Source organism: Typopeltis vanoorti, chromosome 2 (genome assembly GCF_054136105.1).
Source record: "Typopeltis vanoorti isolate ZY-2024b chromosome 2, IOZ_Tvanoo_1.0, whole genome shotgun sequence".
Taxonomy (NCBI): Eukaryota; Metazoa; Arthropoda; class Arachnida; order Uropygi; family Thelyphonidae; genus Typopeltis; species Typopeltis vanoorti.
Window position 1 is genome coordinate 42,029,936 of NC_143550.1, and position 12,862 is coordinate 42,042,797.

The 12,862-nt window shown below is 36.1% G+C and overlaps 1 protein-coding gene across 2 annotated transcripts in view; it reads left to right on the top strand.

The window, feature by feature from the left end:
* Positions 1–501: 501 nt before the first annotated feature.
* The window catches only part of LOC150108964 (death domain-containing protein CRADD-like), a 37,154-nt gene continuing 24,793 nt past the window's right edge, over positions 502–12,862 (top strand). Inside the window, exon 1 of one of the 2 annotated variants that reach the window (XM_090404632.1) lies at positions 502–774. The gene's annotated coding sequence lies outside the window, so the exon portion shown is untranslated. Of the gene's footprint in view, positions 801–12,862 lie in introns of both variants that reach the window. The other variant, XM_090404639.1, reaches the window with a different exon arrangement.

Consider the following 12,862-nt stretch of genomic DNA (forward strand, 5'->3'; position numbering starts at 1 on the left):
GAGAATTGATACGTTAACCACTCGGTCAACCCACTTAATTTTATAATTCAGTAAATTGTTTTTAAAATGACTCAAATAAAAGTAATCTTATCCTTACTTTGTCAGATGATTATATTTCCTTTTATGTTTATTTTTATTTATTTATTGGTGCTTTGTCAAGAGTTAGTATCATGAACACTCGTTTTAGAGATCATTATTACACTCTTCTTGTAGTCGGTAGACTCTTCGAATTTTTTTATATTAGTTTGACATTTGAAATTTATATTCTTTCATTGCAAGGGTACGTAACTAAAATTACTATTTAATTATGCTACAATTACTGTTTTTCATTATTCCTTTTCCCACTGAAATCTTTCAGCAGAGCAATGAGTTCAAGAGTATTAAGTATAGGTGAATTGTTGTTCTGTAGCTTTTGTAGCCCTTTTGTTTAAAATTTACGCGGTTTTATGCGGAGTGGTTCACGTACTCGTACTTAACAAAGTTACGTGTGAAGTCATTATATACTTAACGTTCTTATGATATTGAATATTGAGATATTGGTTATCTTTTTCGCAAAATTAGTCTGCTTCAAATCTCATTACATTTTATGTTGTCGACATATACCAACAGTTTCAGATAACTACGGTTTCTCAATGGATATTATTCAGTACGCTTAGTGACCACTGAGATCACGAGTGATACAATTTCAAATTACGAAAGCTTCAGGGATATCACTGATATGTAACATCGTTGTTGTTGGATTTCAGACAGTTTTGTGGATAGATTTTCACAAAGGTGTGGTATCAGGCAATTACATTGAGGTTCTGGTTTTATATTATTATTATTGTCTTTAATTAACACATAAGGGGTTGTTTAACTTCTAGTACAGTAGTACTATGGATGGGCAGAAAGATGAGATTGAAATATATGGCAACATTGGATTTGAAGATTGGAAATACATTTGCGGGGAGCTGTTTCAAATAACAGAACGAATGAACTTAACATGAGCATTTTATTTTTCGAGTATGGGGTTGAAAGGAGGGGGGGGGGAAGAAAGATGGAAAACTCCGCATAAGTGGGAAACTCCGCATATTTTAAAAGATTTAGACGAATGTATGTTGGGAGGCGGAGAGAGAGAGAGAGAGTGATGACTAATGTCAAATGAAAGCAGTCTAAGCAGAACATACATTTCAAAAAAAAAAAAAATCAAATTATAGAGGTGCCATTAATCTTTATATATTATTATTACGACACCTGGAGGTGTCATGTAATAATAATATATAAAGATTAATGTATATAATATATATATACATACATATATATGTTTTTATGTACATAATATATAAAAACTCCCCGGAGGTAGTCCTTGGACTCATCACAGGAGGGCAATCTACTCTACTTTGCTAAATACATCTCACAATCTCCACTACAACTTAATTCTCCTACTACAACACTACCACCATTAATGCCATCTACCACCTATCATCACCAACAACAGTACTTTTTTGTTCTAGATTGTAATAATTAGTTTAATCCTTGATCCAAGTGTGAGCAAACAAAGTTTGCGCCTGAAAGTATCTTCAGGACTGGGGTAAGGTGGTACAACACCAGGGAAACTCGTTGCAAAGGTGGAGCAAGATACCAACACTCCTATCTCAGTATCTCCTATAATGCAAAACACATCTCCTTGCGGATATGTCTAATGTTATGCATTAAGGGAAGGGCCACTACCCAGACTAGTTTCGACCTTTATTGAGGTCTCTTCAGTGGGAGCCAGGCTCCCACTTGCTCCACCTTTGCAATGAGTTTCCCTGGTGTTGTACCACCTTACCCCAGTCCTGAAGATACTTTCAGGTGCAAACTTTGTTTGCTCACACTTGGATAAAGGATTAAACTAATTATTATACTCTAACCAAGTGAAAAATAAACTTTCAACATTGTTCTAGATTGCATGTATTTGAACTTATATAACTCATATATGTATATTACTCATCTCATATAGATAAGGTGAGTTATATACACTGCTTGGAAAGAAGTCAATGGACACATAGCATGAGAACAGTAGCACACTCAGGATTTAATCTTGGGGGGGGGGGTTGAGTAGACAATTTGAAAATACACACTATGCATCGATTATGACCTATGACTGAGCATCTGCAATGATCGCTAATTCAGAAGTAGCATAGAAATAGAAGACATGACACAACATAAATTTAAAAAAAATAATTTAAGTAGGAAAAGATATTTGGAAATTTTTCTAGTTTTTTTTTCTTTTCCTTTGGGAGGCAGGGCCCCCCCCTGGTCCTCCTGTGGGTGCACTACTGCATGAGAAACAAACAGCCATGATAATGTAGGACTTGCTTTCACTGCCGTTACTGCAGCAATCCTATGGAGCATACTTTCTACAAGTGTATGATAGCAATCAATGGGAATTTTGGATCATTCTTTCTAGGCACATAATGAAGTGGTCCTGGACTGTTGTGGGGAAGATGTGCCTTGATCTGACCCAACACAGCTGCACTAACTTGGGAGCATCATATTCCTTCAATTTATAGCGCCCACAAACATGGGACATTACCGCACCTTAACCGTAGAGGTATCCATTGACTTTTTTCAAAGTAGTGTATTTTAAGAGAACTCTTTACTTTTATCATGCACTTGTTGGTTAAAGCATGATTATAGGTCCTGAGTCTAATGTTTTGCAAGAGGAGAGAACCTTCCAATGGTTAAATCCTATCTATTATCAGGGTATATGAATAGCTTTTGAGGCATGTTACACATTGTCTGTTCATAGTCTTTATATCGAATCAAAGCAATGGAACCTGCTCTGTTGCTTCAGCAGAAACAATAGTCAGTTATTATACTCTAAAAGTCTTTTTTTTTAAGCATCCTATGTAGACTATTATGTTTTCTGTTAATTAGAAAGTTCAGTGTTACATATATCAAACTGCCATCCACCTATTTGGTATACATGCAAAATAAGATTAATGCCTGCTGTTGACATGAATGTTGACTTCATTACCTGTAGTGAACATAACATTCCTCCATTCCATGGTAGATTTGCACTTATTCATGCAGCCTCTCACTCTGCTAGTTAAGGAAATCTCACTTCATTATCAGTCTACGTGCAGTTGTTTAATGCACATCAAACAGAGTACTGATTTCTTACCTATTTATGTTGATAGGTTGAGATCTGAGACTGCATTTAGTTTTGTATCTGTGTTTATCACATGGTTATAAGTCTATAGTACATTAGTACCATGAGTGGGTTAAGGATTTCTTTTTCCATTTTATTAAATTCATATATATATATATATATATATATTTTTTTTTTTTTTTTGTATTTTTATGTTTATGTATTTTTTTACACAGTATGGAAACTCGGCTTTAAGACCAAACAAGGAATTTTTTTCAAGCTACTTCAGGCCTTCATTAAGCAGGATGGAGTACTCACACTGGGCGATGGAATTCACCCCCCACCTAAAGACAATCAGACATTCATGCTGATGGCAGGATTCGATCCCTTCACATGTTGGCCAGAGAGTGGGTATGATGGCCACTCAGCCAACCAGGCTGGTGAAATTATACAGCTGAACTGTATGCCATTCAGCTTGCTCTTATATGCATAAAAGAAAACTGTTACCAAAAATGTATGATTTATACATTCATTGAGTTCTTTACAAACCATTTCTTCTCCTGTGTACAGTTCACATCAATTGCTTTTACACTGGTGTCCAAACTTTAAGGACAAACTACATTTTTGCCTGCATATGAAAAAAAAAAGTTTCGTTAATACAGCCAAATGTGGGCATGAATTTATTGTCAGCAAACCAATAAAATATATTACACAAAAAATGTGTTATGAATTTCATACAAATTAGAATGCAATAAGTTTTCGGCAAAAGGTACAAATTCCCAAAGGACGTGGTTAAGGAATTAATGTATAGTGCTTACAGAAACTATGTGGGGAGACATTTCAGTATGGAATGTCCATCCCGAACTGTGATGCGGCTCACACAACATTGTACCATGCTTAGCACCAAGTTATTCAGGAGTCCTTGGGATAAACTGGCTCCTTCCACTCCTTCAGAACAAGGATAAGGCCTTGTGTTTTCTGGAGGGAAATTTCAAGCAGTAGTGTATATATATATATATATATATATCTATTGCATCCAAGACATGTTCTATGGGATTGAAATCTGGGGAGCCTGCTAGCTACTTAGCTATTACTTTAGCTATTCAGTTAATGTGTTCAGTCTCTAGAGTACTTCACTGCTCGTGGTGGCCTTGTCATCCATAAAAATGAATTCTTCGCTTACAGCACCATGGAACAGTCGAACATGACATTGAAAAACTATGTTGCAATATTGTTAAACAGTCATAACCCCTTTTTTTCCACACTTTTAGCTTGGTATGTCCATCAAGCATAATGCCTCCCTACTCCATGACCCCAGCACTGCTGTATGTATCCCCTTCAAGAACATTCTCGTGATGGTAAGCAGTACCACTTTCATGCCAGATCAACTGTCATATAGAATCAGATGAAAGACTAAAATGACCCCCATCTGTAAAGAGTCCATAGCTCATTGGTGTCTTGTCCAATTTTTATGGATACCACACTACTGGAAATGTGCTTTACAATGAGTTATGGATGAAAAGACAGATTACAGGCTTTCAGACATATTAGGCCTTCTTGTTGTAGATGTCCTGCCACAGTTTTTTGAGTTATGTGTGTACCTGTACCCGAATGGAGGCAACTTGCAAGCTGATCTGCTGTGCTGCATCATTATGTTTTACTGACATAACCAAAAATTTGTCTTCATGCTCCATGGTAGGGCAAACTTTTAGCACATGTCTGGAACACATTCCATTGGTCTAAAATGCTGTCCAGAGCTTGGATACAATGCTATGTGAGATTCCAAACTCTCTGGCAATATCAGTAATTCTGTGGCCCTCTTCAAGCTTTCCAATAATTCTTCTCCACATGAAATCATATAGATGAGTGTCTTTGCGACATTACAAGTTATCCAAGTTTGCAACTTTATTCCTTCACGAAAAGAGCTGCTTTCAAACACGATTCATTTAACATAGTCTTTTGCCTTTATCCTGTTGAATGCTACCATGTGACCCCTTTGCACGAGATTTGAAAATTTGAATGTGTACCCACTTTTTTTACTTGAAATCATCAGTTATATAAATTGCCTCAAGCCAATTTGTCTGAATTTGCAATTGTAATCTTCAGAAATAATATTCATTCTTAGGTTTTGGACATCAATGTATGATGTTCAGCAACTATTGTATAAAATGAAGATCCATGATTTTGATGTTCGAATTCCAGCAATGTTGGAATTAAGGGAACTGATCCAGCCTCATTTTTTGCACAAATTATTTGTCATTCCCATATACAGACTGCATACAGTTAATAAGAGAAAAGTAAATTTTCAACAGTGAAGGTTGACCAACACTTCACTGTCTAGTTTGTAAAAATTTTTTTTTACTAATGTGCCTGAGCCATATATGAAGGTGTGCTGAAAAGTTGTGATAATCACCATGATGGAATTGATGTAGAACCATGTAACTTACACATTATTATTCATATTCCATATTCATAGAACCATGTAACTTAGACATTATTATTCATATTCCATATTCATAGAACCACGTAACTTACACATTATTATTCATATTCCCCACAAAGTATAACCCTACTGCAGATATGATTTCATCATCTGTGGGAAATTTTGTTCCTTTTAACTGTTTCTTTAAATTTGGGAATAAGAAATAGATGAGGCCAGGTCTGATGAATAGGGTGGGTGAGGCAGACATTAAAAGCCCAAGTTCTGTATTGTCTGTTGGGTTTCGTGAGCAGTGTGAGCAGGTGCATTGTCCTGCAAAAGCAACATGCATCTGCTCAGTTTCCTGCAGTGTTTTTCCTTCAGTAGCTCCTTCAGAGCTGTTGAATAAACTGCTGCTACTGTAACAGTTTAACTTTTTTTGAAGTAATTGGTAAGGATTACACCATCCATATGACAATGACAATGGCAGAACCTGACTTTTGGGTTCGGAACTTCTTTGGCTGTGGTGAACCTTTGTGTCTCCACACCATTGACTGTTGTTTGGTCTCTGGGTCGTGGTGATGAAGCCTTGTTTTCATCAACAGTCACAATACAAGCCAAAAAATTTTGCATCTGATTTCTCAAAATGACCCAGAATTCCTTGAGATGACAGCACATGTTCTTTCTTTTGGTCAGCAGTCAAACATTTGGGGGAGGGGGTACTTCACTGAGAGCTTCTGAATTTCCAGATGTTGGTGGATAATGACCTCAACTTGTTCCCTGGATATCTGCAGAGTCTTTGCAATGTTTTTGTCTGGTATTCGTCTATCATCAAGGATCATGGCATGCAATGCATTTGTGTTTTCAGATGTAATCGCTGTGGAAGGTCTTCCTGACCAGGTAGTATCTGTTCTCAGGATGCACAGTTTTAAACTTGGCCACCCATCTGGCAACTGTTGGATATGCTGGTCCCCTAAAGTCTCACACAAAGTTTGGTGAATCTCAGTTGTAGACTTCTTTTGCAGCATGAAAAACTTGATGGCCTGCACGTCTGTGTCTTTAAATTTCTTGAAAAACCTCTGACATGTCTTATTATAAATCCTAAAAGAAAAAGAACAAATGATTACAATTTGATGAAACATGGAGATGAAAGGGATTTTATGTTCTTTCTTGTGGTTATATCAGTTGCTTTAATATCATTTCTGTTCTAGGTATTTATTAGAACTTTTCAGCCTTCCCCCATACACTTAGGCAAATTGCATGTTGTTTTTAATGTTTTCAAAAGAATTAATTTATACAGATATATTTGATCATAAATGTAAATTGCATGTAGATATCACATTGATCAAGTATAAATTTTTTTTTTTACTATGACCGCTGTCTTTTCACCAGTAAACCAGCAGCCAAACTTAATGCAAGGAATGGCTATGACTTTATTGTATTTATTTTTTATTTTTGGTTGTGTTTGAGTGCATGTGAAGAATTCTACTGATTGTTTTCAGGTTGTAACCTTTATTTTTAAGTTTCTTTCTTTATTTATTTTTACGTGCCTTCCACTCCAAAATGTTGTAAACCTATATTATAAATAATAAATTACACGATAACTACAGTAATTAACTTTAATGAAATAAAGGTACAAATATTTCATAATTGAAATTAACAGTACATCATCAGTGTAGAATAAACGGTTCAAAGGAACGGAATACAAAGTACATAACAGTCGGTGGCAGTGGCGGCTCGTGGCTTGAAATCGTGGGGGTGCTGCAACTTTCGAAATATACATACACACTGTAAGTACAGTGTATACGTGTTTGGATAAAATATCAAAATTATGGTAAAAATTTTAAAAAAAAATAAACATGCAAAAAATATTGTTTATTATCGATAAAATTATAAAGTTTAGGAGCCTGTGTAGCTCAGTGGATGTGGCGTTTGCACACCACCGCGCTAGGCCGCACGAAGGAAGTCTTGGTTTCGAGTCTAGTCGGCGACTAGAGGAAATTTTTCTAAGCCTTTTTTCGACCGGTTCCCGAGTTAGTCGATCTCTGGCACGGGCAAGCAGGTTTTTCCTCCCAGAAACTCGGGTTTTTCGTCCTGTAAACTCAAGAAAATCGACCGTAGAACCCACATTATTTCAGACATTAAATATATTGTGTTAGGGTTAGAGACCACGAGATGGCAGCACATTTGAGCCGTCTCTCTTCACTGCGTACCGCTTAATTAGTGATAGCCTTGGGCCATCTGTCTCTGATTGGGTACCAGTGGAGATTGAACTGCCCACTCAGTCTCCAAAAGTTAGATAGGGCTAAATGGCCTCGCCTACTCCCGTATATACGGGAATAAAAAGGCGTTAGCTGATTTTTTTTATTTTTATTTTTTTTTATTTATTATAAAGTTTGGTATAATTCAAAATTATTTAAAATAAAATATATTCTTCTTGTTTTGTTTCATGAAAAAATATTGTTTATTATCGATAAAATTATAAAGTTTAGTATAATTCAAAATTACTTAAAAATAAAAATAAATTGTAACGTTCAAAAATTTACAATTTTTGAACATTACAATTAAATCCTTTAATTGTAATGTCCAAATATTTAAAGAGACGGAGTAAACACGATAAACACTATGAACACTACTACTGGTGCAAACTGCATATAAACAACAGTGGAACTGCGTGACGGACATTGCCGCATTACGCTAATAGCTCGCATCTCACTATGACATGCATATGCTTGCACACATAGCACTGTGGTAAACATTGCTGCTAGCATCTTTCGCCCTCCTAAGTGCTACAAGATGGATTTTTATTATTTTTTATACAAAATAAGAGAATTGTATAGGATTGTCGATGATAAAATTAATATCGAGAAAAATCAGGGGTGCTGCAGTTCCGCAGTGCCTATGTACAAGCTATCCCTGGTTGGTGGATTACCAATTAAAATAGAGCGCTACCCATTTCAGTACCTTAAACTTGTTTATAGATCTTATTTTTCCAGGTGAAGTATCCTGAATGGAGGGTAATCATCATATAGTAAATTGACTGTCAGACAGGGCCGGTTTTATCATTAGGCGAACCTAGGCAATCGCCTAGGGATGCTAAGACTTCAGGTATGTAGGTGTACGTGTGCTTGTGTGAGTATGACAAAAAATATATAGAGAGACAATGTATAGGGGCACCTAAATTTTCTTTGCCTAGGAGTATCAGATACTCTTGGACTGGCCCTGCTGTCAGATAATGGAATATTGGTAAAGAGGGAAACAATATCAAAACTGACTAACAAGTCAGTTTTGATATTGTTTACTGGAAAAACAAGATCTATAAACAAGTTGAAGGTACTGCCATAGGTAGTCCTCTATCTCCACCTTTGGCAAACTATTTTTTGAACCACCTGGAAGACACTTTGTTCTCATCCATTCATCCCCAACCCTCTCTTTGGTTTCGTTATGTTGATGATGTCTTTGCTATTTGGCTACATGCTGAAGAGGGACTTACATTCCTACAATAGTCTTCACCCACGTATTCAGTTCACCACGGAAAAAGAAAAGGCTGGTAGTTTGCCTTTCTTGGACATCCTTCTTACACGCACAGCCTCTGGTAATTTATCAACCAGTGTTTATCGAAAACCAACCTTTACCGGCAGATACGTTCATCAAAAGTCTGCTCATCACACCTCTCAAAAAATTGGTGTTATCAAGTCTTTAATTAAGAGAGCACATAAAGTGTGCTCTTCTCCCTCAAGCTTACAACAAGAACTTTTCACTATCAAAAAGTTAATAGAATTTAATGGTTCAACTCTAATCAAATCCAGCAGATAATTGACTCCCATGTTCCAACACCTCAGGATTCTTCAACAGACTGCAGGGTTCCAATCTCTCATATCTCTGGCATCTCAGAACTGATTGGCAGAATTTTGAAGAAATATCATCTCATTTCCACATATTTTCCTATCAACAAAATTTCTCACTCGTTGCCATCTACAAAAAACAAACTGGCATCTCTATCATTAGCTGGCATTTACCAGATACTGTGTGAAGTAATTTAACATACTTTGGACAAACAGGCCATTCTGAGGAAAAAAGAATGAAGGAACATCAGTATTATATCAAATACATGAAACCTCAAAAGTCTGGTCTGGCACAACATAGTATTGACATTAAACACAATATCCAGTGGGATAAAGCTTCTTCTCCATAGATGCAAGTTTAAATACGAACGCCTTTTCAAAGAAAGTTGCAAATCCCTTTTACATCAGCCAAATTTGAATCTAAATGATTGTCTCTCTCTCCCAAAAGTTTGGGGGATTCTTATCTTATGTAACCATCAACGAAATAATTTTTAAGACTTATTTAATAATATTTTATTAATATTCATTTCTAGCACGGGCAACAATTTTTAACTGGTAATCCACTGACTGTTATGCACTTTGTATTCCATTCCTTTGAACTGTTTGTTCTACACTGGTGATGTACTGTTAATTTGAGTACGAAATATTTGTACCTTATTTAAATTAAGGGGATATTAAATCCCAAATTGTTTTAAAACCGAATAAGAAATTCAACGATTGGAATCAGAGTTTCATGCCGAATATAGTATAGTAAACTATAAAAGCATCGGCGACTACTAGCGTGAGCTAATGCACGTAGTCCAAGTACATAGTGCAAACTTGGGCAACTCACAGCAAAGGTGGTAAAGTTCTGATCACTATTCTTGGTATTTTCCATAATGTAAAATGCATTTCCTAGGAAATGTATGCTGTTATTACATTATGGTGGGAGGTCACTACCCAGACCAGTTTCAGCCTTTATTAAGTTAATTACTAAAGTTAATTACTGTGGTTATCGTGTAATTTATTATTTATAGTTATGCCACAAGTACCTCTAAAGATTAAACCTATATTATATCAGTACAATTGGCTGTCTAAGGAATTTTTATTAGTAGTATTATATCTTTTTTACATAATCCCAAAACCTTGCTCTAGAAACCAAACATTGAAATTTTTCAAGCCACTTCAGGCCTCCAATAAATAAAGATAGTGCTTTCACTTTAGGAGGTTCATATCCCACTTAAAAAAATCCATACTCATAGCAGTGAGATTTGGACCATTAGCCTTTGGTTAGTGTCGATGTTAACCGCTTGTCCAAATAGGCCAGTTTATGATTTCAAATTCATATTTTAGAGCCTGCTCATTGGAGTATATTAAGAACTCTGTTTGTGATTGCACTAATGATGCTACGTTTTGCATTGCATTGCATGGGTATTGGTCTGTTTGCATTTAGGTGTACAGGAAATAGGAAATAGTGCGGGATGTGCAGCCAGAAGATATGAGTTGAGCATTATTGTTTTCAATGTGGTGGTGAATTGAATACGTCTTTACATAGGTGACTGAGGAAAGTGTTAAACTTTTTTGTCTTCTGGCAATAACTAGTCTGCATTTTTAGGAGGCTCATGAAACAGAATCCCAATGATTACAAATCAGTTTTATACTACATAAAAGTAGACCCCCCCCCTCTTCCTCCCTTATTATCTCTGATATTTTGTTCAGTTAACTTTTGCTATTTATTTTTCTTTTACAACAACAGTTCACTGATTCATTATAGAATATTTACTCAGCCTGAAATATGTCAGCAAACCATAATACTCATTCACATCCTTAGCATTTGCAGCATATTCTGGCACTGTATTCCACTCTCTCTTTAAAATGGAGGTAAATTTCACTCATGCTTACATTCCCTTTCAACTTCAAGGGATGGCTATAATCCTTGTTTTCTTTCCCCCCTGTCTTCTATTTGCACAATGTAGATGCTTTTGTTTTCTCCTCATAGCTAACATTCTACCAGGGGCAAATGCTGGTCTTGAAATTCACTCTTGCTCTTGTTATCATTCAGGGAGTGAGAGGTGTGATTGAAGTCTGCATTCGCCCCTGGTATAATGAATTACTGATGGAATCATTATTAGCGGAATAATGAATTGCTGACCATTTAAAACTATATATTTAGAAATATATGTACATTTAATCATACAAATACAACATTTATTTTACAAATGATATTCTACTTGTTTAGCTACTTGAATACAAATTCTACCCTATGGTTCTTCCTTATGAACTGGTCAATAACATCGTCATAAAAAGTTGGTTGTAATTATTTTTTCCAAGCAACACGCACACTTGTAAAGGCTGGCTGAAGCTCACTGGCTAGAGCTACTTTGACTGTGTATGGCCTGTGTTTAAGACGACGTGAATTGAGCAGAAATGGCTATGTGCGCGCATGAAATCAGTGCTGTAGCGAGGAACTGGAAGCTCTCACAATCGAGCAAGCCAAGGTATCTTTGACTAAACATCGGCCTTCGATACACAGCGCAAAGCTCAATTATTGCCACGCAAGCTTAAGACGTCTTCTGTCTACAAAAATAAAAGCCTAAATGGAATGCTTATAAATGCATGTATTTATTAACAATAAATATTACTTCTTTTTCAAGTAATCAGCTTGCGCAGCAAGCATGGAGAATTCACCCCTGCATTCTACAATCCTTAAATCATCAACACATAAGCTGGTGGTTGGAGTCAACTTAGTGGCCAGCAAAGGTTGGTCGATTGGTAGAGCCTCTGCTACTAATGGCTGAAGCAAGTTTGAGCGCGGTTAGTAGTTGGACAGGAATCAATCGTTTGATGCTGTTGGCACACTCCCTGGAGGTGTCACATAATAATAATAATAATGAATATAATGAATCAAGAGCTTGATTCATTATATTCCCATGGTTTTTCAACTGTTTGTATTAAAGTAAAAACCTGATCTTGACAACTCCAATTTCACGTAACCTAACTTGTTCTTGTACAGATTTCTTTCCTACAATTTTTTTAGCCTTTTCTGTGGTAATATATGTATAAATCTTACCTGGAAATGCTTAGTAGGAAAATTCCTCTGCACTTCCCACATTGTTTTATTTCCCTTTTCTAATCATCTAGAATCTAAACTACTGGCAGTCCTGAATTATGCAGTGTAGCCGCCATATAAATTGAAGATGCCAAGAAATTATAATTTTAGGTCATCCTTTATCCAAGTGTAAGCAGACAAAGTTTGCATGTGAAGTAACTTCATGACTGGGCTACTTGTATATAGATGCTAATGTAATGAAAGAGTTCTGATGCAGCATTGTAACGAAGGTTGTTTAATGCGTTATTGGAGGCGAGTTTTCTTTTGATTCGTATTCATTTGTGTTTGTTGAGAGCTCCTGATAAGATAAGTATTATTTTAAGTTATCATTGATAAATTTACTTGAATATTACGTAGTTTTGTTTGCCTTGCGTATCTTAGTGTGTGTGTGTGTT